General features: G+C 39.5%; 1 long non-coding RNA gene and 2 pseudogenes across 1 annotated transcript; 1 reads left to right on the top strand and 2 right to left on the bottom strand.

The window, feature by feature from the left end:
* Nucleotides 1-1,113: 1,113 nt before the first annotated feature.
* On the bottom strand, nucleotides 1,114-8,729 carry LOC132309819 (subtilisin-like protease; annotated as a pseudogene).
* Nucleotides 8,730-13,075: 4,346 nt separating this feature from the next.
* On the bottom strand, nucleotides 13,076-23,635 carry LOC132309818 (subtilisin-like protease; annotated as a pseudogene).
* LOC132307840 (uncharacterized) lies at nucleotides 13,469-15,307 on the top strand. The gene is made up of 2 exons (XR_009482325.1): nucleotides 13,469-14,131; nucleotides 15,067-15,307. It is a non-coding gene; the product is annotated as an uncharacterized LOC132307840 (long non-coding RNA).
* Nucleotides 23,636-24,995: the final 1,360 nt, after the last annotated feature.

The following is a 24,995-nucleotide window of genomic DNA, read 5'->3' as shown; positions in this document are numbered from 1 at the left end:
CAAAGCAAGTCTATAGGCAACCTCTCCTACACGGTCCAAAATTTCAAACAGTCCAATGAATCGTGGCGACAACTTGCCACTTTTCCCGAATCTCATCAATCTTTTCCGTGGAGAAACCAGCAGAAAAACATGGTCTCCTACCTTAAAAGATAGCGGTCATCTTCGCCTATCCGCATAGCTCTTCTGTCGACTCTGAGCTGTGAGCAACCTTTGTCTTATTAGCTTAATTTTCTCGGTAGTCTCAAGTACTATGTCGGGTCCTAAGGCGCCTGTCTCCCCCACCTCAGTCCAACATACAGGAGACCTACAAGGTCTACTATACAACGCCTTAAATGGAGCCATCTGAATGCTCGCCTGATAACTATTGTTGTAGGCAAACTCAATAAGTGGAAGGTGATCCTCCCAACTACCACCCAAGTCAAACACACATGCCCGAAGCATATCATCCAAGATCTGGATAATACGCTCCGACTGGCCGTCTGTCTGTGGATGGAATGCCGTACTAAGATGCAATGCTGAACCAAACCCTGCTTGAAGTTCTTCACAGAACTTCGAAGTGAACTTGACATCCCTATCTGAGACAATGGTTACTGGAACTCCATGTAACCTTACAATCTCCTTCATATAGAGTACACCAAGCTTCTCTGCATCATCTGTTACCTTAATAGGCAAAAAGTGAGCCGTTTTGGTCAATCTATCAACGATGACCCATACGGCTTCATTGCCTCTCCATGACCTTGGAAGACATGTCACAAAATCCATAGCAATATGCTCCCATTTCCATTGCGCTACAGGTAATGGTTACAACAAACTAGCTGGTCTCTGATGCTCGGCCTTTACCTGTTGACAGGTAAGGCATCTAGCCACAAACTGTGCAACATCTTTCTTCATCCCGTTCCACCAATATTGACGTCTCAAATTGTGATACGTTTTGGTACCACCTGGATGAACTGCAAAACGGGAAGTATGAAACTCCCGTAAGATGTCCTCACGACAACCTGTGGAAACTACCAACAAGCCCCTGAACCGTAGACCCCCATCTACATGCAAGGCCCAATCTTTCACTATCTTACCACTGGAGATCAAAGCGTGATTAACATCCAAATCCGGATCCTATCTCTGCGACTCAATCAGTACTCGTCTGATAAGAGTGGGCTGAGCCATAAGAATAAATAAGAATGCCGACTCATTGTAAACATCACCATCAAAACACTGTAATCCCATCTCTGCTAAATCTTCAAACATCTTCCACTTCCGAATGGCCAGACTAGCCAAAGTTCCATGAGATTTCCGGCTTAAGGCATCTGCTACCACATTTGCCTTGCCCCGGATGATACTGCAAGTCAAAATTGTAATCTTCCAAAAATTTAACCAATCGCCTCTGTCTGTTGTTCAAGTCTTTTTGGGAGAAAAGGTACTTGAGACTTTTATGATCCGAGTACACCTCGAATCTCTCACCATACAAGTAATGTCTCCAACACTTCAAGGCAAATACAATTGCCGCTAACTCCACATCATGAGTAGGGTAGTTAAGCTTGTGACTCTTCAACTGTCGAGACCCATAAGTTACTACTCTACCATCCTGCATCAACACACATCCCAAACCATCACGTGAAGTATCACAATAAATCACATAACCCAAGCCACGCTCAGGTATCACCAACACTGGAGCTGTAGTCAATCTTGTCTTCAACTCTTGAAAAGATAACTCACAAGCTTCATTCTAGACAAACTTGATCCCTTTTTGGGTCAAATGGGTCATAGGAGGTGCCAAACGGGAGAAATCCTTCACAAATCTCCGATAGTAACCCGCTAAACCAAGAAAACTGCAGATCTCAAACACATTCTTGGGTTGCTCCAAATTCAAAACTGCTTCAACTTTTGATGGATCCACTGACACTCCACCTTCTGAAACAACATGCCCCAAAAATTTAACCTCCTGTAACCAAAACTCACATTTTTCATATTTGGCATACAATCGGTGCTCCCGCAAAATCTGTAAAACAATACTTAAATGGACCTCGTGCTCCTCTCGAGTCCGTGAGTACACAAGAATGTCATCCACGAAAACTACCACAAACTGGTCCAAGTAATCGTGAAAGACGCGGTTCATTAAGTCCATGAATACCGCTGACGCATTAGTCAAGCTAAAAGGCATAACAAGGAACTCATAGTGTCCATACCGTGTAGGGAATGCTGTCTTCGAGATATCCTCATCCCTAACCCGCAACTGATAATAGGCAGACCTCAATTCAATCTTCGAGAAACAACTGGCTCCCCTCAACTGATCAAATAAATCATCTATCCTTGGCAAAGGATACTTGCTCTTGATGGTGGCATGATTCAACTTCTGGTAATCAATGCACAACCTCAAAGAACCATCTTTCTTCTTAGCAAACAAGACCGGTCGCCCCACGGCGACACACTTGGTCTGATAAAACCTTTCATCCTCAAATCATCAAGCTGCTTCTTCAATTCTTCCAATTTAACTGGTGCCATACGATATGGTGCCATAGAAATCGGCGCGGTACCGGGCATCAAATCAGTAGTAAACTCTACTTCTCGGTATGGAGGCAAATCTGTCAAATCATCTAGAAACACATCCAGAAAATTGCGAACAACTATAGGGTAACTCTCTTTCACAATATCATCTTCTTCGGTTAGAAGACTAGCCAAGAAATAATCATAACGACTCCGTCCACGAACTCCATAAAATGATGAAATGTGGGAATCACTTCGATCTCCCACGAAAAAGAAACAATCTCCCTCAGAAGTGCAAACTGTAACTCTACCTCTAAAACAGTCGATCGTGGCACGAAATGAAGCTAACCAATCCATCCCGAGAATGACATCAAAGCTGGTCATCTTCAGGAGGATAAGGTCAAACACAAAAGTTCGTCCAGCTATCACAATGGAACAATCCCTCATAACTCGGCTCAAAGACACTGAAACCCCAACTGGCGTATCAACATACAATGCCCGATCGATGAAACTGACCTCTAACCCCGATGCAAGTGTAAATGATGATGATATAAAGGAATGAGATGCACCATAGTTAAACAAAACACGGGCCCAACAACCAAACACTAGAAATATACCTCGAAGAACTGATGGACCAGAAGATGCATCGGCCTGAGTAAATGCAAAAACACGTCCCTGTGGTGCCTGAGCCTGAGGACTGCTAACCTGAACGCCTGACTGCTGCACTGACATAGTAGAAGTATCCCTTCTAACTGGCCGTAAACCCTGAGAAGACATGGCAGGCTGTGGTAGTGGCGGTCTGAAACCTGACTGAACTGTAGCCGATTATGACGGCCTCTGCTGTGACCCCCTGCCACTACCGGTGCCTGCTCCTCAAGTAGGACAATCCCGGATCAGATGGCCCTGCTGGCCACACCCATAACAAGCTCTTGATGGCGCAGAAACTGTGGTCGAGTTCATAGGACATCTGGACTTATAATGTCCAGGCTGCTGTCACTGAAAACAAATAACTCCACTCCTATCAGACCCAGCTGGCAAAGGAGTGGTAGGAGCGGATCGTGCAGACTGCTGCCCCTGAAACTGAGATGGACCGCCCCTGTTCCTTTTCCAAGAAGATCCTTTTGAAGATGGCCCTGCACCCCTTTTTTGCTTCCACTGTTCTCTTCTCGCATCCTTATCTTTAATGTCAGCCTCCAGCATTAAAGCCCTTTCCACTGCTTCAGAATAAACCTTAATGAACTGTGTTGTGATCAACAGTCTCTTTCGATCATTAAAACTGGAAACAAACTTCCGAGTGTTGTCAACTTCATCTCTCACCATTTCTGGAGCAAAGCGAAAAAGTGAAGTAAACTTGTTCTCATATTCCGCCACCAACATATTGCCCTGGATAAGGTTATGAAACTAGTCCTTTAGCTCCCATCTTTTAGAAATCGGAAAATACTTTTCATAAAACAATTCCTTGAACTTATCCCAACTCATCTCCTCCACCTTGTATTGGCTCGTAACCGACTTCCACCATAGTTTGGCATCCTTAGCAAACTTAGAAGTAGCTAGGATGATCTTCAAATGATCCTCCGTCACATCCATTGAAATTAGTTGAGTCTCAACTTGATCCAGGTAGTCATCTGCTACCATTGGATCCGCACCGCCTTCAAACATAACTGGCATTAACTGGGAAAACCCCTTAATGATCTTGAGACGCTTCTGAGCTGGCGTCTCCTCTATCTGGACTACATGTTGTGGTACCGACTGCGGCTGAGCAGCAATCGTTGCCCTCACGGCATTTTGCAACAAACGATTCAACTTCAGCGCCACAAAACCTTCACCCACTTCTACGGGTGCTTCAACATTATCCCTCCTTATGGGGACAACTCTTGGGGGAATCAAATCTCTAAGAAGTGTGTCCTCATCATTTAGCTCCTCTGGATTGGAGCTGGAGCTCTTGCCAACATCACCCCTAGTCGGTCTAGGGCCAACTTCCCTGGTTTCCTCACTCCGTGACATCGTTCTATAAAACAAAGAAAATAATTCAATAACGATAACACTAAGGTCCAACCGTGAACAACTCAACATAAAAGGATGTTATACTAACACTTAGCATGCAAGACTAGGCAATGAACACATTAATATAAACAAATAAGCACATAAACACGTAAGCATGTAAACAGTTAAGCATGTTTTTGCACATAGCAAAACACTTTAACAATTAATCACATAAACTATGCGAATGACTTCCTATGCAACCTCTATGTAGGCTTCTACCCGTCGTCCTAATGGTTTTCGAACCAAGGTTCTGATACCAAATTTGTAACGACCCTAAACTGATACCATTTTTTTTAAAAAAAAATTTGGCATGACCTCCCCTAAAAAGGGGACTACAACCACCTGCTCAAATAATATAAAAAAAAAACGCGATGGCCCTTCCTGGCCTTTCAAAACACCTCCAACCTGTCCCAACACATAATACAATTAACATACTCCAACATCCCATCCATCTGTTCATTATATCTCAACATGGCTCATCTCATGATGGAACATCTACATACCGTTTAATCTAAATTATCATAATTACAGTCCCAAAATATAGTTACAATAACAAAAGTTCACAAATCTCTATACCAAATATAACAAGCTAAGATTTTACAAAAATATGGGACTTAATACAAAAATAGCAAAAAGAAGTCTTTTAATCTAAATTAGGTCTGTGGTGGAAAGTCATCCGCCACTTCTTTCCCGTTTCCTAAAAAAAATTATTAAATAATAGGGTGAGCATAAAGCTCAGTAGGTAGCACTTAAGATACGTATCTTGTGTCCTTGTGAATCCATACAAAGAATAAATCAATAGGAATAGGGATCATACAATGTCGGGATAATACAACATTTCAACCAAACTCAATTGCAAACAATGCAATGACATAGAATGCAAATGCATGCCGATGTCGCTCCCCATTTTCACATTTCAAAACCATCACTTTCAAACTGTTAATACAACCCGCCCTTTGGTGACCCCGCAGCGGCACGAGAGGAGGATTGGCTAGTGTCCCTGACCCTTGGTACCCCCGCGGCGTCATTATGGGGCCCAGCTAGCTCAACCACGCTAGGGCGACTCCCTAGTCCCCTCTAAGCTATATTAACACTTTGGCCCTTTGGTACCCTCGCGGCGACCGCGTTTTCATAAAACCATTTCGTGAAAACTCTTTTCCCAAAATTTCCCTTTTTCTTTCAAGTAAATTCTCCTATTTCATGCAAACCCAATGGTATGTACATGTATATATGTCCCATGCTTTCAATATTATGGCATTTAGAATTTTACACCACACAATTAAGCATACATCATATTTAACATCTCCAAATGAATTATCAACACATTAAACACAACAAGACAACATAGAATTTTACACCATAAAATTAAGCATACATCATGTTCAACATCTCCAAATAAATTATCAACACATTAAACACAACAAGACAACCTCTAAGCATGCTTTTCAACTCATATTCATAATGAATTTTCCTAAACATCATTTATATAATCATTGAAACAATTAACTTCCAAATTAAACATGTTTGTCACACCAAGAGAGATATAATTCACAATGGAGCAAGAAAAACATGGATTAAGAGCCCTTACCTCTAAATTGAACAAAACCCTTGAAAGTGTGTTTCTAAACTCGAATGCACAAATGAGCACCAAAACTAAAATTATTGGTACAACCGCGTAGAGCTCGTCGTAGGCTTCGTTTTGCCTCAAATGGCACTTAAAAACACTAAGAGATGAAGGACTAATCAAAAGTTGAAGGTTGCAAAAGAAAAAAAGAAAACAAGCAGCGGGAGAGAGAACTGGCGAGACAGAAAACTGGTTGAGGAAAAAAAGATGGGTCTGTAAATGCCTTTTTGTCACATGTGATAGTAATTGACAAGAGTGGGTCCACCAACTTTTACAATTTACAAAATGTATAATTTAATCAACATTATATATATATATATATATATATATATATATATATATATATATATATATATAACATGCCATAAATGTTACAAAATGACACACTATTTGTCATCTGTTGGTTGACCTCAGTGAAGTCGAGCCTAGAGGGACTGCCACTCACATAAACACTAGGAGGTGGAACAATATCAACAGTTTAGGATGAACTAGCCTCTCCCACATTTGTCACTGTCCTCGTGTATAACTTAGCATAAGACTCGAGCACAACTGAAAATGAAGGATAATTTAGCTGTGCTTCTGGTATACTCGACTCTTTAGAGCAGTTTAGTGGGCATTATGTGATGATTCCAACCTCTTTATATGTGTAACCCAAACCACACAAGTAAGGTATGTAATCGTCCGGTTTGAGGTCATACACGAGCCCCGGATCACTCGCTCTTGATGGGTTGACATGGCCTGCCCCGGTTGCAAAGATGTCAGTTAGAAGCATTCTCTCATCGACAATGGGATTGTTTTCGAGGTTATACTGATCAACAGTAGTCATTATTGCGGACTCAATGGCAGCCGGTGACCAATCTGGGTATATGCTTTTCAGCAATGTCGCGATGCCACTAAGATGAGGACAAGACATTGATGTGCCAGAGATGATGTTAAATGTGGATATTGTGTTGGTTTGTTTTCAACAGAACGACCATGCAGCTAGAATTCTCACACCGGGTCCAATAATGTCCGGTTTCAAAATTCCGAGGCTTGCCAAGCTTGGACCTCTGGATGAGAATGAAGTAACCATAGGAGCAGACTTTACTCCAATTACAGTTCCTTTGAATAAGATAGTAGCAGTAGGCGTTGGGGACGAATTTATATAGGCTTTGATCTTCATTCCTATATCGTGACTCACATGTGTTGCTGGAAGAACATGTGCATTGGCAAAGGTACTATAACCATCTGGCTGCTCATTCATGAGTATCATAGCGACGCCACCGACATCCTTCACTGTTTGGCCTTTGGCAATTCTTCCAATGCCACCACCTGTCTCACACAACACTATTTTTCCTGTCATGTCAGTGTCGTTCAGTAATCCGGGATGGCATGAGGCAGTATCCACATTGCCATTCATGCCAGGGTAAACAAGGGGCAATAACTCCGGTGGGAAATTGTTTGGCTAGAATAGGGACTCATCGTCGAATGCTTCATCGTTTCCAAGTACTGCTGTTGCGATTATGCTTCTGTTAATAGTACTTGCTCCAACCGTTAGAATCCATTGTGCCTCATTTGATAATGAAGGATTATCTTGGCCAAAGTTACCAGCGGAGCAGCTAACAAAAATGCCCTTTTGCATTGCACCAAATGCTCCTAGGGCAATGCTGTCATCGTAGAAATGAAGAGACAATCCCCCAGGGGAAAGAGAAAACACATCCACTTCATCCTCAATAGCAGTGTCCATTGCTGCCAATATTGCACTGTCCAGGCAACCCTCGCTGCAGACTTTGTAGATGGCCATATGAGCAAGAGGTGTCATGCCAATCGCAGTGCCATTGGCCTGTTTGAACACATTGGCACCTTCCACGAAGTTCCCAGCAGCCGTGCTCGCGGTATGCGTGCCGTGACCTGCATAGTTGAGTGGCGGCTGGGGTGTCAATCCACTGAGGAAATTCCTCGCACCAATGAGCTTGTTATTACATGATTTCCCATTTTCACACTTGCCTTTCCATTTAGAAGGCGGTGGAGCCATTCCTTCGTCGCTAAATGACGGATGGTTCGGGGTAATTCCGGTGTCCAAAACACCAATAACGACACCCTTCCCATAATTTGAGCCATTCCAAACCCCTAAATTTCAGTGCAAACCCAAGAAGTTAGGGTTATGAGCTGTGTGTAGAGGCAGTACTTTATGGGGTCGAGCCAATACAAACCCATCCTTCTTTTCCATGGCTTTCTCCTCCTCTCGTGATAGTCTTGCTGTGAAACCAGTGATCACGTGACGATATGAATGAACCATCCTTGATTTGGGCTCATTCGAGCTTACTGTGCTAGCTGGCAAGAATGAGTGATACTAGCTCCCTAAATCTTCTGACTCGGAGAAAACTCAGCCATCGGGCAGCTTTACGTGAATAATGTATGTTTTTAGATTGCTTTGTTCATTTGCATCGCTTTTTGGCTCACTTTCTTTCTTTATCGTCATTACTGATGAGAAATATCCAATTTCAAAAGCTATGGTGGGAAAAAAATTAGACATACAAATGAGGGTGAGGGTGAAAATGATGGCCATGTTTGGCAACATTCCACACCTCTTGTTTTTCATGATAGTAAAAGAAATAGAGAATGCTAATGCTCTCTATACCACCACTAACATATATATATATATATATATATATACACACACACACACACACAAATATAGAGAGTGCTGTTTGTGTTGGTTTTCACGACGGCCGGCTTCTGCAAAGTTTCATAGTTATGGTTGGAGACATGAGTGGATGGTAGTTGTAATTTATACATAAAATAACAACTGGACAGTTGACAAGAAAGATAGAAACGAGATTTTTGGATTAGGATATAGTAGTTCCCGCTAATCGATGTTGTTAAGAACAAAATGGTGGTCATTCTTAAGCTCTTTGAAAATTTGATTTGGGACTTTGGAGAATCCTCTATTAGCTCCGGTGCCACTCTGTTCTATTGTGTTGACTTAACAAAAAGAGTATCTTGTTTAGGAACAAACAGATATATACCAACAAAATTTTAGAGGGGTCTGTTGGCACCAAAACTTGGCAGCCATCTCAGCGATGATGTGGACCAATGACAAGGTGACAAATATTTTCGACATGGCACCATGAGGATTGGCTATATGGAAATTATTGGAGAAAAAGGAGGTGACCCATGGAATTATATTTGATATATTGTTTGGTTGCCAAGCTAAATGGAAGGTTGCTGAATTTTAGCAATAGATAGTTGACTACTTCATAGCATATTTGCAGACTTAAGGCAAATAAGGAATATGGGTTTTGACTAATTCAAAGGGAAAGCCATGATGGAGATGAATTCGTATATTATAGCTGGAGAGGGGAAGTTCATTTGAAGAAAGAGACCTAGTCAACATCAAACCCAATTTGAATTACAAAGGAGAGAAAATCAAGGAAGGAGATATTTTAGCAAGAAATTAGGAAAATAAGTTGAGAGAAAAATTCTATAAATAGGAAAGTTGTAATCCTATTCCAATTTGTCCTGCACCACTCACAAAATATGAACTTCTTATTCAGTTGACTCTACGTCATTTTATCAATTTCTTTATGGCAATTTTCATTCAAAGAATTTAAGTTCCAGTAGCTTACTCTTCTTTTGCAATGCTTTAATTACGCTATTTCAATTCAAAATGTTTTCAATTCAATGGCAATCAATTAAATTCTTGCCACTGCATTTTGCTTTCATTCCTTCACTTTCCATGCAATTTCCATTCTGCCAGTTTTAATTATGCTATTTTAATTCAAAATGTTTTCAATCCAATGGCAATTGATTAAACTCTTGTCATTGTATTTTGTTGGCAATTGATTAAATTCTTGCCATTGTATTTTGTTTTACTGCATTTCTTTCAGTCAATTTCCATTCTGTCAGTTTTAATTATGCATATTTCAATTCAAAGTGTTTTCAATTCAATGGCAATCGATTAAATTCTTGTCATTCATTTTCATTCAGCCATTTTCTTTACAGTCTATTTTAATTCAGCCCTTTTCATTCAAATTTTCTTCAGTCATTGCATTTTTATTTCTTTTAGCACCTAGATAAAAATTCCTTGCATCAAGGCATAAAAGAACTTTGCTAGGAGTTCTTAATAATCTCTCTCCCACACATTCGTCTGAAAGTCAGCCATCGGAAAAAGGGATAGGCTGGTGTTCATTTCATAATTTTGGGTGTTTTATACAAATACTTTGGCGCGCCCGCAAGAGTCCATCGACCGGCGTAAAAACCGCGCGAATAGGGTCATTCTTTAATAATTTTTCATTTTCGTCAAGTGTTTTTATGACATATAAGAGGACTTTCATAAAAAGTCAGATTATAATATACTATTAAGATCTTCAGTGTAATGTTTTCTATGTTTGTGAACAATAATGAAATTGTTCTCTTTTTTATATTTTTCAAATTGTTCTCTTTTTTATATTTTTCAACTTTTGTTATACAATACAATCTAATCATATTCTTAGTTTTGTAAAACTTACATTCTAATTTCAATCAGCCTCAAATTCATGTCTACGATGCACCATCTCATAATCATGCACAATTTTTAATCGTATTGAGATTCATATGGAACCGAGAATAGGTACTTTATTCTGTAAATGTGTCTCACTTGAATTGTGATTTATTAACTCACTGCAATATGTTGAGGCAAGAAGATGTTTCAATTATTTCTTTAATAGTAATGATCTTATGATTAACTAATAGGTGTGAGGGATCCCACAACTAACCAGTCCTTTTGTTGGGTGTGGCACTGAGTAGTCCTTTTAGGTTAGCCTATTGTAACATTAAGCTTTTAAACACGGTATTTAACATGTCATATGTCTGTTTGATTGGTTTATGGACAACCATTTAGCAGTTATCAACTTTATTGTATTACTTAGTTGATTTTTTTATTTTTATTTATGGAACCGTTTTTATGATTTTGACACTAATCTGTGGATATGAAGCTAGTATTTGTATTCATGTCCTGTGAATTGAATGGAGAACTATTGAACTCACGAGTGAGAAAGTGGTTTAAGCCAAAAATACGTGGTTTGCTGAGCTTTGAGACCTTTTTTTTTTAATTTTTTTTTTTAACATTTTTTAAAATTCCTAGTGAACATAGAAGATACCTGTTGAGCTCCAAAACTTCTGTTTGAATTGACTAAATGTCTCTGTAGTTATTGTACTGCAGCCTATTATTCCTCTCCCTCCACATAGAATAAGTGACTGCAAGTCTCTAACTGAGAAATTTTGGTAATAGCTTTAGTTTGTTATTTACCCCTAAAATTATATGCACCCATCTTAATAATATTATTCAAGCTTAGGTAGGTAATTGTAGGGTATATTATTTAGTAGCTATAAAACATCAGTTCTACTGTTCTAGTGTAAGTGAAAGAGCGGTGGGAAAAAAAGAAAAGAAAAGATGCTTGTGGTCCTAAATTTTGTGTGTATAATACCCAACTCATGAAATCAATCAGATCATATTTCAGACGTTTATATTTGAGTTTTCAGCCTCCCTTCCAAAGCCAGCCACAATATAAAGGAGGAGTGCCAAGGAATAAATGAAGCCTTTAAACTACCAAATATTATTCCAAAAATCACAAGGAGGTATGTGTGATGACCCTGTGGGCGGGTGTGCCGTGGGCGGGTGCGAGAGACACTGTCAGGCTACCACACTGGCAAGCTACGGGTGCACAGTCCCACATCGCCTGGGTAGAGGAAAGGTGAAGTACTTATATGTAAGTGTGTCACCTCCAATTGGTATGAGGCCTTTTGGGGTAAAGCCGAAAAGCAAAACCGTGCGGGCTCAGGCCCAAAGCGGACAATATCATACCATGTGGTAGAGTGGGTTGTTACAAATGGTATCAGAGCCTGACCCAGCCGGAAGTGTGGCCAACGAGGACGTTGGGCCCCAAAGGGGGGGTGATTGTGATGACCCTGTGGGCGGGTGTGCCGTGGGCGGGTGCGAGAGACACTGTCAGGCTACCACACTGGCAAGCTACGGGTGCACAGTCCCACATCGCCTGGGTAGAGGAAAGGTGAAGTACTTATATGTAAGTGTGTCACCTCCAATTGGTATGAGGCCTTTTGGGGTAAAGCCGAAAAGCAAAACCGTGCGGGCTCAGGCCCAAAGCGGACAATATCATACCATGTGGTAGAGTGGGTTGTTACAGTATGCAACCCATTACCAATAACATTCCTTATATGCAACCTCCCTAAGTTTTAATGATTGTTTATATTGCGAAAATGAAAAGAAAAATAGATCAAACACATCAAAATACAGATTTACGTGGCTCACCCAAAAATTAGAATAAGACCCACGAGTTAATAGGAATTTCACTATGTTCGAAAAACTGCCCACAATACAAGGGATTTAGAATGAATATATTCCATGCCCTCGTGCACTAGAATAACATAATAAGTATGAAAAATAACTAAATACCCAATATAACAAGTTGTATTCATGAAGTTGGACTAAATTGTAGAGTATTTATCAGATTCCACACTACCATGAGTCTTAACATATAAAACTTGTAATTAATCATGTCTAACATATTATTGATTATCTAATCAATGTGGTGATTGACTCATGAATACATAAATGTCTAATTGGAGACAAATTATAGAACTCAGGGTCTTCAAGTCAAATGAAAGCTTGCTAGACCATTCGATTAATCAAGTAAACAAAGAAAAATAGTACGTTATTTTGATAAAGTCCATTTGAATTGACAATTTAAGTGATGAGGTTGCTTGTTCCTTAATTAATATATGTATAACAATACTTTAATTTTCTAAATGTTGGTTTTCCCTAATGAGAATGATTGGCCAGGAAACTTCAGACAGTTCACATCACAAAATCACAATGCTCAAACAAATGGTTACGCTTTAGAAAATTTTGGGCCTACGTAATTGTTTGCCAGAACCACTTTCACTTTCTCACTCCAACTTAACCGTGATCGAACTTCTAACAACATGCTTAGCAGAAACCCATTGTAGAAATGCTTGAATAATTTTGGGGCTATCATCTCGGACAGTTGATTGGGTAAATGTCACACTATATGCCATCTGCTGGTTGACCTCACTGAAGTCGAGCCTAGTAGGGTTGATAGTTATATATACACCAGGAGGTGAAACAATGTCTATAAGTGTAGGATGAACTAGCGTTTCCCACATTTATCACTATCCTTGTGTATGTCCTAGCATTAGACCCGAGCACAACTGAAAATGAAGGATAATTTAGCTGCGCTTCCGGTATACTTGACTCTTCAGAGCAGTTCTGTAATGTTTCCGATTTTTGCCATTTTTCATTTTTTGGAATTTTTAGATTTTTCGAGGGTCTTTTCGTCTTTTCTCGTTTTACGTGTCGGATATCGTGGGGTGTGTCAGGTGTATCCGAGAGTTTATTGGGGCATTTTATTGAGTTCAGGACTCTTTGAAATGCAAGGGTTGCTATTTTGACATTTTTTAGTTTTTCGGACCGAAAAGTCCCGTGTGGGACCCGCTACCGAAATTGTTGCGTATGGGAGTTTTGTTTGGGTCCAGTTGCACCTCATTTATTTTATTTTATTTTTTATGTTTTGTGTGGTTGCGAATTATTATGTATATATATATATACATATGTATGTATATATATATATTGTTGGTAGAAAAAAAAAAAAAAAAAAAGGAAAAAGAAAAGATATTTTAAATTGAGTGGGACCCACCTTATTACATTTTATGTAATAAACCAAAGAGGTCGTTACCAGACCTTAGCTTCTTTCTCTCTCCCCGCGGTTGCTTCCCTTTTTCCTCTCTGTTTTTCTATTTTTCTTTTTCATTTCATAACTTCAATCTTTGATTACTTCTCAATCATTTGGAGATTTTTGGTACTGTTTGCGGCAAAACTGAGAGTACATCAAGATCTACACATTGATGTAAGCAATTCATCATTTGGCCAACCATAGGATTTTCAAAATTCTAGGGCTCAATTTGGGGGTTTTCTCATTTTTAGAGGTAGGGGTCTCTAATTCCCACTTTCTTGCACCTTTGTGAGTTTTTCTATTAAAATTGTTGTTATGCATGCTTAATTTGAGTTAGTTGTCTCTTAAATGATTTAATTGTGTATATAAAGCATGCAACGATGTATATTTGTTGATTTACATAGAAAACATGCCTAAGTGTTGATTCCTTATGTGTATTGGGTATTAACTTACTAGAAATATGTATTTGAAACATACAATTATGTGTATTACTTTGTGTATATGAAACATATAATTATGTGTATTACTTTATTTGGGTGGAAAGTATGTTTAAGTGTTAATTTTTCCATACTCATTATGTCGTTAATTTGCTAGAAATGTTATGTGAGAGCATGTGAAATTTTTGTGTGTAGTTTAAGTTAAAATTGTTGAAGAATGATGAATACACATGTATGGCATAACACATCCATGCATGAGCATTGGGAGGAAAATGGGAATAATTTGTTTGAAATGAAAAAAGGAAAACTTTGGGAAGAAGTTTTGATTAAATGATTTTGAGAAAACCCGGTCGCTGCGGAGTCACCAAAAGGCCGGTGTGTTAATTAACCTAGAGAGAACTAGGGGAAAATACCTTAATGTGGTTGAGCTAGCTGGGCCCAAATGATGCCGCAGAGGTACCAAGGGTCAGGGACAGTAGCCAATCCTTCTCTCGTGTTGCTGTGGAGTCACCAACGGACGGGTTATATTAACAGTTTGAAAAGTGATGAATGATTTTGAAAATGGGGAGTGACATACATGGCATTGCATCCATGGCATGGCATTTGCTTGTTTTAAACTTGAAAAAAAATAATAATAATAAAATTAGATTTTGTCCTATTCATTGTTTGGATTCACGGGGTTACAAGAGGTGTGTCTTAGGCACCACTTACTGAGTAAATTGCTCACTTCATTTTATTTAACATTTTTCAGGGCCAGAAAAGAAAATAGTGGATGCCGATCCATCTCAACCATGAAGAGGACTAGAGATCTATTTTGGCACCTTTTGCGTATTAGTTAATCTTTTGTAAAGTCACAAACTATGGAAAAATGTATTCATTTTTGCAAATCATGGCCATGTAACTTAACTAAGATACTTGATTACTTTCGATGTAAATTAAGACTATGTAAATGCTTATGTTGAATGAGAGGATGATGTTATATCTTTGAGAAATTAGTAATGGTTATATATGTGTAATGTGGTACATTTTGCCGTGAATTCGGAAATGTTAAATAAATTTTGAAGGTCCAAGAGAGGCCATTGCATTTTTTTTATGCATTTAAGCAGGTTAGCGTAGGCCCCTTTTTAGCAAAGGTCATACTAATTTTTTTATTTTTTATTTTTTTTATTTTTTTATTTTTTAAATTGGCATCAGTTTACGGTCGTTACAAATTTAGTATTAGAGTTTTAGGTTCGAATACCTTTCGGATGACGGGTAGTGGCTTACCTTGAAGGGGTAGAGAGTTGACTTGCATCGTTTATGTGCATGTGTTAAAGTGCTTAACTGTTTAAGAAGCATGCTTACTTGTTACCTATTTAAATGTTTATTGTTTTGAAAGGCATGCCTATTTGCTAAGTGCAGACATGTTTAAATTGTGATACATGTAAATAAAGTATTTATGTTAATTGTAAGCATGCCATATATGATGGGGCGGAAAGTATGAGATATACGATAGTGGCGAGAAGTAGGCACGGTCCGTGCAATTTTCTTTTATGTTAATGTGACAAGTAATGAGCATGGTATTGTGGTTTCGTCCATTTTGTATACGTGTATATCTATATTTTTATGTGTTTATGCGGTCGAGTATGGGATGGTTGTGTGAGTTTTGACCTGAGTTAGCGAGGAGCTCGGTTGCTCCAGGGTAGTTGGGTGTCAGTTCTTATCGAACGGATGGCTTGGTGTTTTAGCTCATGGATTGAGCTATTTGGTTTGTAGCTATTTTTTATCCTCTTGTTGCATTTTGTGTGGTGCTTAGAGCACGACTTCGAACGGGTTGCATTTCAAGGCATCGTAATTGCGTTGTGTGAGAGTTTCATGCTTTGGTGTATGGGTTCTAGTGACTGTGGAGGTCAGGTGTGCGAGTGAGGGTTTTGGTATGACTATAGAAAGTTAGTGTTAGTGACTTGGGTCACAGTTTAGTGCGGAGGTTCTTAACGAACCAGACGTGGTAGGTGTGATAGAGATTGTTTAAGTCACAAATGTAGTTTGTGAGTTGTAGATATGAATCATTTGGTATGGTCTAGGAAACATGTTGGTTCAGGCTGTCACGGAGACTGGTTTATTGAGGGGTGATCCTTGTATTGGAGAACTACAAGAGTGTGCTATGGGTAATTGACTCTCGGTGAGTCGATTGCATGGCTCGGTCGATGAGCGGAGTTCTGGGTTAGTACGGTTGTCTAGAGAGTCTCGAGGTGATGTATAGTGGTTAGTTTTAGTTCTGTATAGTAGGATTGCACTATAAGGCAGGTAGTATGGAGTCATTGGAGTGCTTGGTTGTTTATGGATGAAGTGATAGCTGGTGAGTATGGTGTTATCAAATGAATTATGTTTTAGAATTTGAAAGATGTGGATTCAAGTTGTATTTCAATTGTGTCTGATGTATCAAGAGATAGTACTTGGTGTTTGAGGATCCGGAAAGGTAGACTGATAATAAAAATGAGTGGAATGAGGTTGATCTTGTAGGTTTAGTTGGTAGGCCATTTGATTTTGTCGAGGTCAATAGTGTTCTAAGGAACATTGATGAAGGGAGGTAGTGACGTTGAACCTAAAGTATGAGGTTTTCTCATTTAGGCATGTAGACAGCCTTAGAACGAGTAGATTAAGTTGTCGGTTAAGCGTTAATGATTAATGACATCATTGATGGTATTGAGGTAATAATTGGGTGTTGAGCATTATGGGCCTTATGCTCATTTTTGTTTTGAGGATTTATCGGTATGGTATTGTCGTATTGAGGTTCTTTTCTAGTAGTATGCAGTGATCGTTGTGGGGAGTATCGAGAGTAATGCTTGTTCTTTTGTTACGATGATGTTATCACAAGGATATTCGAGGAAAAATCCTTTAGTAGTGGCTTGATGGTACGGTGGGATGGTAGGATAGAATTGTGGTTGGAATGAGTGGCAGTAGAAGTGTTATGGTGTTGTAGTGTGATGCTTAGTGCTGATGATCAGAGTGGTTTAAGGTATGATCCAAATGCGGTTTAGAAATTACGAGTTGTTTATTGTGTGTTGTCAGGTAGGTGATGGATTGTACGCCAGTTGAGGCGATTGTGGACGGTTTGGTCATTAGAGCCAATAAGGACGACGTTGCCAGATAAGCACCCTTTTCTTTTGACAAGTCAGTGGGTCGTTGTGATTAAGGTCACGGGTTTTGTGTACACAGTGATTGAGCCAACGTTGCCTTCAAAGGGTAGAGGTGGAACAAATGATTATGTGTCGTTGTATTTCATAGAGTTTCTCATTGAGAGATTATTGGGTAGGATGGGACGCGGTGTCCAACGTACAGTGATGGTTACTAGTGTTAGTATGTTGAGGGCGTTAGTGCTTTTATCTGATTGGTTTCAGTTAGCATAGTATTGCGGAGAAGTGTGGCTAGGTTTCTGTGTTGATTGTGTCGGACAGTCTGTTAATGGCGAGGTCGCTTAGATTGGTGTTCGTGGTCTCATATGTGCTTCCAAGTTAGTTCTTCTCCTTGTGTATAAGGAGTTCATTTCATCTCAGGAGAGATTGGGTGTCTATGGTTGGATGAACGATGAGTAGCGTGTGACAGGTTGTCGGGTGCATTTAGGTGTGAGTCATCAGACTCTTGTGAGAGTGGGGTTTGTTACCCTTTTCCGTTGTTCTAGTCTTGGCAAGGCCGTCGTTTGTCATGAGTCTTGTTCTCCGTTTAAGAGTTGTGCGCGCCAGTGGGTGGACGGGCCTGTGTGTAGTTAGTTATGTTGTTAGAGTTCACCGGTAAGGTTTGGTTGTATAGGTCGACTCATTCCCACGGAGGGAGGTGGAGTCTTGAGTTTTTGTAGTGTTTATTTTGAGAGTGGTTTGGCTGGTAGGATGTGAGGCATGGGTTGTTGAATAGGGGTTGTGTTTTCGATGTTTAGTACTAGCGGTGATGGCTAGGAAATATGCCGTGAATCGTAGCTTGAGGATAATTAGGTGATGTGATGTGACTCATGTATTTGTAGAAGTGATTGATTCCAACATTTGTCTTGAGGACAAATGTTGGTATTGTTTGAATGTTTTGCAACTAGAGCGTGATTATGGGATTCTGTTGAAGAACTGTAGGAATGATTGACCTTGGTTTTGAGGTTTCAGACATGAGACAGTCGTATTGTGTGTTATGAGGAAGTAGGAATTGAACCGAATGATGTTATGGAGTCGTCTACCATGGATCGGTGTTTAGAATAGATTAAAGATCCTTATACTGGTTGATTATGACGTTTGGTGTCGTGTCGCTTTTAGTTTGTTATGATTGTGTGATTAAGGCATGATTGGGATTTTTAGAGTTGTTATGTAATTGCATAGTTGTTGAGGTTCCGTATAGCGATGGATGGATAGTGAGTGGATCTCGTGGTTACTTTGAGAACTATGTGGGGTTGTGTTTGAGGTTTAGAATTGAGGACAGGAACGATGTCTATGTTGAGATCAAATCGATGATGAGAATGTCCTGGCTAACCATTTCTCCCGAGTCAGTCCATCTTTAGCACAATGTCGGGTCAAAGTTCAAGGATTATTCTGACTTGTTAGTGACGGTGAGAGCATGGTTTTGCGCGTTGTGTCGGTATAATAGTGTGAATTCAGGTGGTCGATCTCGGGTGATGAGGTGTGTTAGGTAGCACCAAGTATCCGATAAAAGGTTTGTGGTATGATCATTGATTATTGAAGATCTTGTTTTAAGGATTTGTGTCCTGGGTACAGGATGGTGCGTTTTACTAATTTGGTGACTAATGTTTATGCAGTTATTGGAATAATTGTTGTTTGGTCATCTTGAGGTTGATAAGTATAGTGATCATCGTAAAGTGCGATTAGTAGTCGTTGGTGTGATTATGTAATGGTGTAGTTACGTGTTAGATAACGAGTACTTGGTCTAACAGAGATGTATAAAATTGGGATTTAGTGTGTCCTTTGAAGGATGAGCTGAGGTTGGATGTTGTCTTATTCGGTGATCTGGTGACCGTTCTTCTATCGGGCTTTGGAGCCTTTTGTGGCAGTGTAGAGTGGACCGATGTCCTTTTTGAGTCGTGGTATAGCGTAGGGCATACTAGCTAGTCTTGTGTTCTAATGTTATGAGTGATGAGTACCCTCATAGGGCGGTGAACATTGTGTTTTAGTGGTAGTGGTATGTGATTACCCATTGATGTCCACTGTCAGAGACAATAAGGATGGCGAGTTCGTAGTCTTGTGATCTTATGAAGTGTTTCTCGGGAAGGTGTGGCTGTGGGTCTCCTTCTTTAAGGAGGGTAGATTTCGAGGACGAAATCTTTTAAGGAGGGTAGAATGTAATGTTTTCGATTTTTGCCAATTTTCATTTTTTGGAATTTTTAGATTTTTCGAGGGTATTTCTGTCTTTTCTTGTTTTACGTGCCGGACACCATGGGGTGTGTCAGGTGTATCCGGGAATTGATTGGGGCATTTCATTGAGTTCAGGACTCTTTGAAATGTAAGGGTTGCTATTTCGGCATTTTTTAGTTTTTCCATTCGAAAAGTCCCGTGTGGGACCCGCTACCGGAATTGTTGCGTACGGGAGTTTTGTTTGGGTCCAGTTGCACCTCATTTATTTTATTTTATATGTTTTGTGTGGTTGTGAATTATTATGTATATATGTATGTATATATTGGTGGTAGAAAAAAAAAAAAAAAAAGGAAAAAGAAAAGATATTTTAAATTGAGTAGGACCCACCTTATTACATTTTATGTAATAAGCCAAAGAGGTCATTACCAGACCTCAGCTTCTTTCTCTTTCCCCGCGGTTGCTTCCCTTTTTCCTCTCTGTTTTTCTATTTTTCTTTTTCATTTCAAAACTTCAATCTTTGATTACTTCTCAATCATTTTGGAGATTTTTGGTGCCGTTTGGGCAAAACGGAAAACACATCAATATCTACACATTGATGTAAGCAATTCATCATTTGGCCAACCATAGGATTTTCGAAATTCTACGGCTCAATTCGGGGGTTTTTATCATTTTTGGAGGTAGGAGTCTCTAATTCCCACTTTCTTGCACCTTTGTGAGTTTTTCTATTAAAATTGTTGTTATGCATGCTTAATTTGAGTTAGTTGTCTCTTAAATGATTTAATTGTGTATATAAAGCATGCAACGATGTGTATCTGTTGATTTACATAGAAAACATGCCTAAGTGTTGATTCTTTATGTCTATTGGGTGTTAACTTGCTAGAAATGTGTATATGAAATATGTAATTATGTGTATTACTTTGTGTATATGAAGCATGTAATTATGTGTATACTTTATTTGGATGGAAAACATGTTTAAGTATTAATTTTTCCATGCTCATTATGTTGTTAATTTGCTAGAAATGTTATGTGAGAGCATGTGAAATTTTCTTGTGTAGTTTAAGTTAAAATTGTTGAAGAATGATGAATACACATGTATGGCATGACACATCCATGCATAAGCATTGGGAGGAAAATGGGAATAATTTGTTTGAAATGAAAAAAAGGAAAACTTTGGGAAGAAGTTTTGATTAAATAATTTTGAGAAAACCCGGTCGTTGCGGAGTCACCAAAGAGCCGATGTGTTAATGTAACCTAGAGAGAATTAAAGGAAAATACCTTAGCGTGGTTGAGTTAGCTAGGCCCAAATGACGCCGCAGAGGTACCAAGGGTTAGAGACAGTAACCAATCCTTCTCTTGTGTCGCTGCAGAGTCACCAACGGACGGGTTATATTAATAATTTGAAAAGTGATGAATGATTTTGAAAATGGGGAGTGACATACATGGCATTGCATCCATGGCACGGCATTTGCTTGTTTTGAACTTTAAAAAATAAAATAAAATAAAATTAGATTTTGTGACTTCCCTCAACTTAGTATGATCCCGTTCCCTATTGTCCTATTCATTGTTTGGATTCATGGGGTTATAAGAGATGTGTCTTAGGCACCACCTACTGAGCAAATTGCTCACCTCCTTTTATTTGACATTTTTCAGGGCCGAAAAAGGAAATAGTGGATGTCGATCCTTCTCAACCATGAAGAGGACTAGAGATCTATTTTGGCACCTTTTGCGTATTAGTTAATCTTTTGTGAAGTCACAAACTGTGGAAAAAGGTATTCATTTTTGCAAATCATGGCTATGTAACTTAACTAAGATACTTGATTACTTTTGATATAAATTGAGACTCTGTAAATGCTTATGTTGAATGGGAGGATGATGTTATATCTTTGAGAAATTAGTAATGGTTATATCTGTGTAATGTGGTACATTTTGCCGTGAATTCGGAAAGGTTAGATAAATTTTGAAGGTTCAAGAGAGGCCATTGTATTTTTTTATGCATTTAAGCAGGTTGGCGTAGGCCCTTTTTTAGCAAAGGTCATGCTGAATTTTTTTTAAATTGGCATCAGTTTAGGGTTGTTACAAGTTCAATGCGCGTTGTGCGATGATTCTAACCTCTTTGTTTGTGTAGCCCAAACCACACAAGTAAGGTATGTAATCATTCGGTTTGAGGGTCATACACAAGCTCCGTATCACTTGCTTTTGATGAGTTCACATAGCCTGCCCCGGTCGCGAAGATGTCAGCTGATAGCATTCTCTCATCCACAATGGGCTTGTCTTTGAGGTTATAGTGATCAGCAGTAGTCATGATAGCTGATTTAATGGCAGCCAGTGACCAATCTGGGAGAGTGATTTTCAGTAATGCCGCGACGCCACTGAGATGAAGACAAGCCATTGATGTGCCAGATATGATGTTAAAGTGTGGATATTGTGTTGGTAGTGTATTCAACAGAGAACGGCCATGCAGCTAAAATACTTACCCAGGACCAATAATGTCAGGTTTCAAAATTCCAGGGCTTGCCAAGCTAGGACTTCTGGATGAGAATAAAGTAACCATAGGGGCAGACTTTACTCCAATTACAGTTTCTTTGAACACGATAGTAGCAGCAGACGTTTAAGATGAGTATATATAGGCTTCAATCTTCATTCCCGCATTGTACGTAACTCACATGCATTGCTGGAAGAACATGAACATTGGGAAAGGTACTATAGCCATCTGGCTGCTCGTTCATGAGTATCATGACGGCGCCACCTGCATCTTTCACTGCTTGGCCTTTGGCAATTTTTTCTATGCCACCACCTTCCTCACACAAAACTATTTTTCCTGTCACGTTGTTCAGTGATCCGCGACTGCACCATGCATTGCCCATATGCCAATCATGCCGGGTAAACAAGGGGCAATAACTTCGGTGGGAAATTGCTTGGCTGTAATAGGGACTCACCATCGAATGCCTCCTCGTTTCCAAGTACTGCTGTTGCTTTTATGATTATGTCAATAGTACTTGCTCAACAGTTAGAATCCATGGTGCTTCATTTGATAATGAAGCATTCACCGGGCCAGAGTTACCGGGAAACAGCTTACAAAAATGCCCTTTTGGATTGCACCAAATGCTTATAGGGCAATACTGTCAGAATAGAAAGGAGAAGATGCTCTGTTGAAGGAGAGAGAAAGCACATTCACTCCATCCTCAACAACTGAGTCCATTACTGCCAATATTGCGCTTTCGGAACATGCCAGGTGCATACCTTGTAGATGGCTAAATGAGCGAGAGGCACCATGCCAACCGCAGTGCCACTGGCCTGGCCGAACACATTGGCACCTTCCATAAAGTTCTCGGCAGCTGTGCTTGCGGCGTTTGTGCTGTGACCCCCATTGTCAAGCGGCGACGGTCCACTGAAGAAGGTCCTGGCACCGATGAGTTTGTTATTACATGATATCCCATTTTCACACTTACCTTTCTATTTAGGAAGAGGTGTCATTCCTTCGTCGTTGAATGAGGGATGGTTCAGGGTAATTCCAGTGTCCAAAACTCCAATTAGGATACCCTTCCCATAATTTGAGCCATTCCAAAACCCTAAATTATTTTTTTTACTTATTGGTACTCACACACACACGTCTCTTTTGAGACTTAAACCCTTGATTTTCCTTTGGGAAGTAAGAGGTTGATACTGCTAGACCACTAGCCGTTGGTCAAAATCCTAAATTTTGGTGCAAACCCAAGAAGTTAGGGCTGTGAGTTGTGTGTAAAGGCAATACTTTCTGGGCTAAGCCGATGCAAATACATCAGTGACGAGGGTTCATTTGAGCTTGTGGTGCTAGCTGGCAAGAATGACTGATACCAGCTCCCCCAGTCTTCTGATTGAGAAAAAAACTCGGCTTTCGGGCAGTTTTAGGTGAACAATGTATGTTTCTAATTTACTTTGCTCATTCACATTGCTTTTTGGCTCACTTTCATTCTCCACAGTCGTTACTGATGGGAAATATCCTACTCCATGAGCCATGGTGGGGTGGAAATTAAACATGCAAGTGAGAGTGATTGTGTAAATGAAAGCCATGTTTGGCAACATTTCACCCCTCTTGTTTTCCATGATAGTAAAAGAATAGAGAATGCTGGTGCTCTCTGTAACTACACCACCAACAACACATATATAAAGAGAGTAATGTTTGTGTTGGTTTTCACGATGGCCGACATCTGCAAAGTTTCTTACTTATGGTTGGAGATGTGAGTGAAGGGTCACTGTGTAGTACCCGCTAATCTATGCTGTTTAGAACAAAATGACGGTTACTCTTAAGCTATTTGAAAATTTGTTTTCGGACTTTGAAGCCGACTCTATTAGCTCTGGTGCCACTCTGTTCTATCATGTTATGTTTACAAAATGAGTTTGTTTTTTTTTTTTTTTTTTTGATAACCTAGAACTCCCTAAGACACGACCTTTACGGACCCCACCCTGAAGCACCAAACTGGGGATACGACAGCCTGCCCCACAGCTGCAATACCGGGTAAGTCGACGAAACTAGAGGCTTGGTAGAGGACTCGAACCCTGGCATCCTGTGTGGCAGTCCCAAGCCCCATCATCACTGCTAGCCCGCCGGGGGCCCAAAATTTGTTTGTTGTTTAGGAACAAACAGATATATACCTATAAATTTTTTGAGAGGACCATTCTTTAATAATATTTCGTTTTCGTCAACCATTTTTTTGTGACATATGGCGAGTACTACTTTAAAAATCAGATATATACATACTATTGACATATAATAAGGACTTTCATAAAAATAATAAGATGTATAACATACTATTTTAAGTTATTTCAGTTATAAGCTTTTAAACCATTTGTCCTTCTAGTCCATTCACTTAAATTTCACGGGTAAACTTTCTTTTTTTTTATTATTATTTTTTTTTTATATGAAAATGTAAAAAAGAAAAAAAAGAAAAAAAAGGAGTCCCAAAACCTGAAAACAGAGATCCATTCCACTAGCTGAAGACGTCCAATCCAATCCACGGATAGAAGATATCCGTTGAGCTCCAAAACTTCTTTTTTGAATCGACTAATCCACAGATAGAATAAGTGACTGCAACAAGAGAAAATTTTATAATAGCTTTAGTTTGTTATTTACCCCTCAAATTATATGCACCTAACTTAATAATATTATACAAGCTTGGGAAGGTAATTTTAGGGTACATTATTTGGTAGCTATTAAACATCAGTATTAGTGTAGGTGAAAGAGCAGTGGGAAAAATAATAATAATAATAAAAAAAGATGCTTGTTGGTTCTAAGAGCACAAGTCCTTGATACCAACACCTCCTTAGTTCTCAGTAAGCAAATCTCATATTGAAGACAAACACCTACCCATGCATAAAA

This window comes from Cornus florida, unplaced genomic scaffold, assembly GCF_030987335.1.
Source record: "Cornus florida cultivar Cherokee Brave unplaced genomic scaffold, ASM3098733v1 CherokeeBrave_3.0.0_Hap2_Chr05, whole genome shotgun sequence".
Classification (NCBI taxonomy): domain Eukaryota; kingdom Viridiplantae; phylum Streptophyta; class Magnoliopsida; order Cornales; family Cornaceae; genus Cornus; species Cornus florida.
Note: the sequence above shows the minus strand (reverse complement) of the source record. Positions and strands in the feature narration are given on the sequence as shown.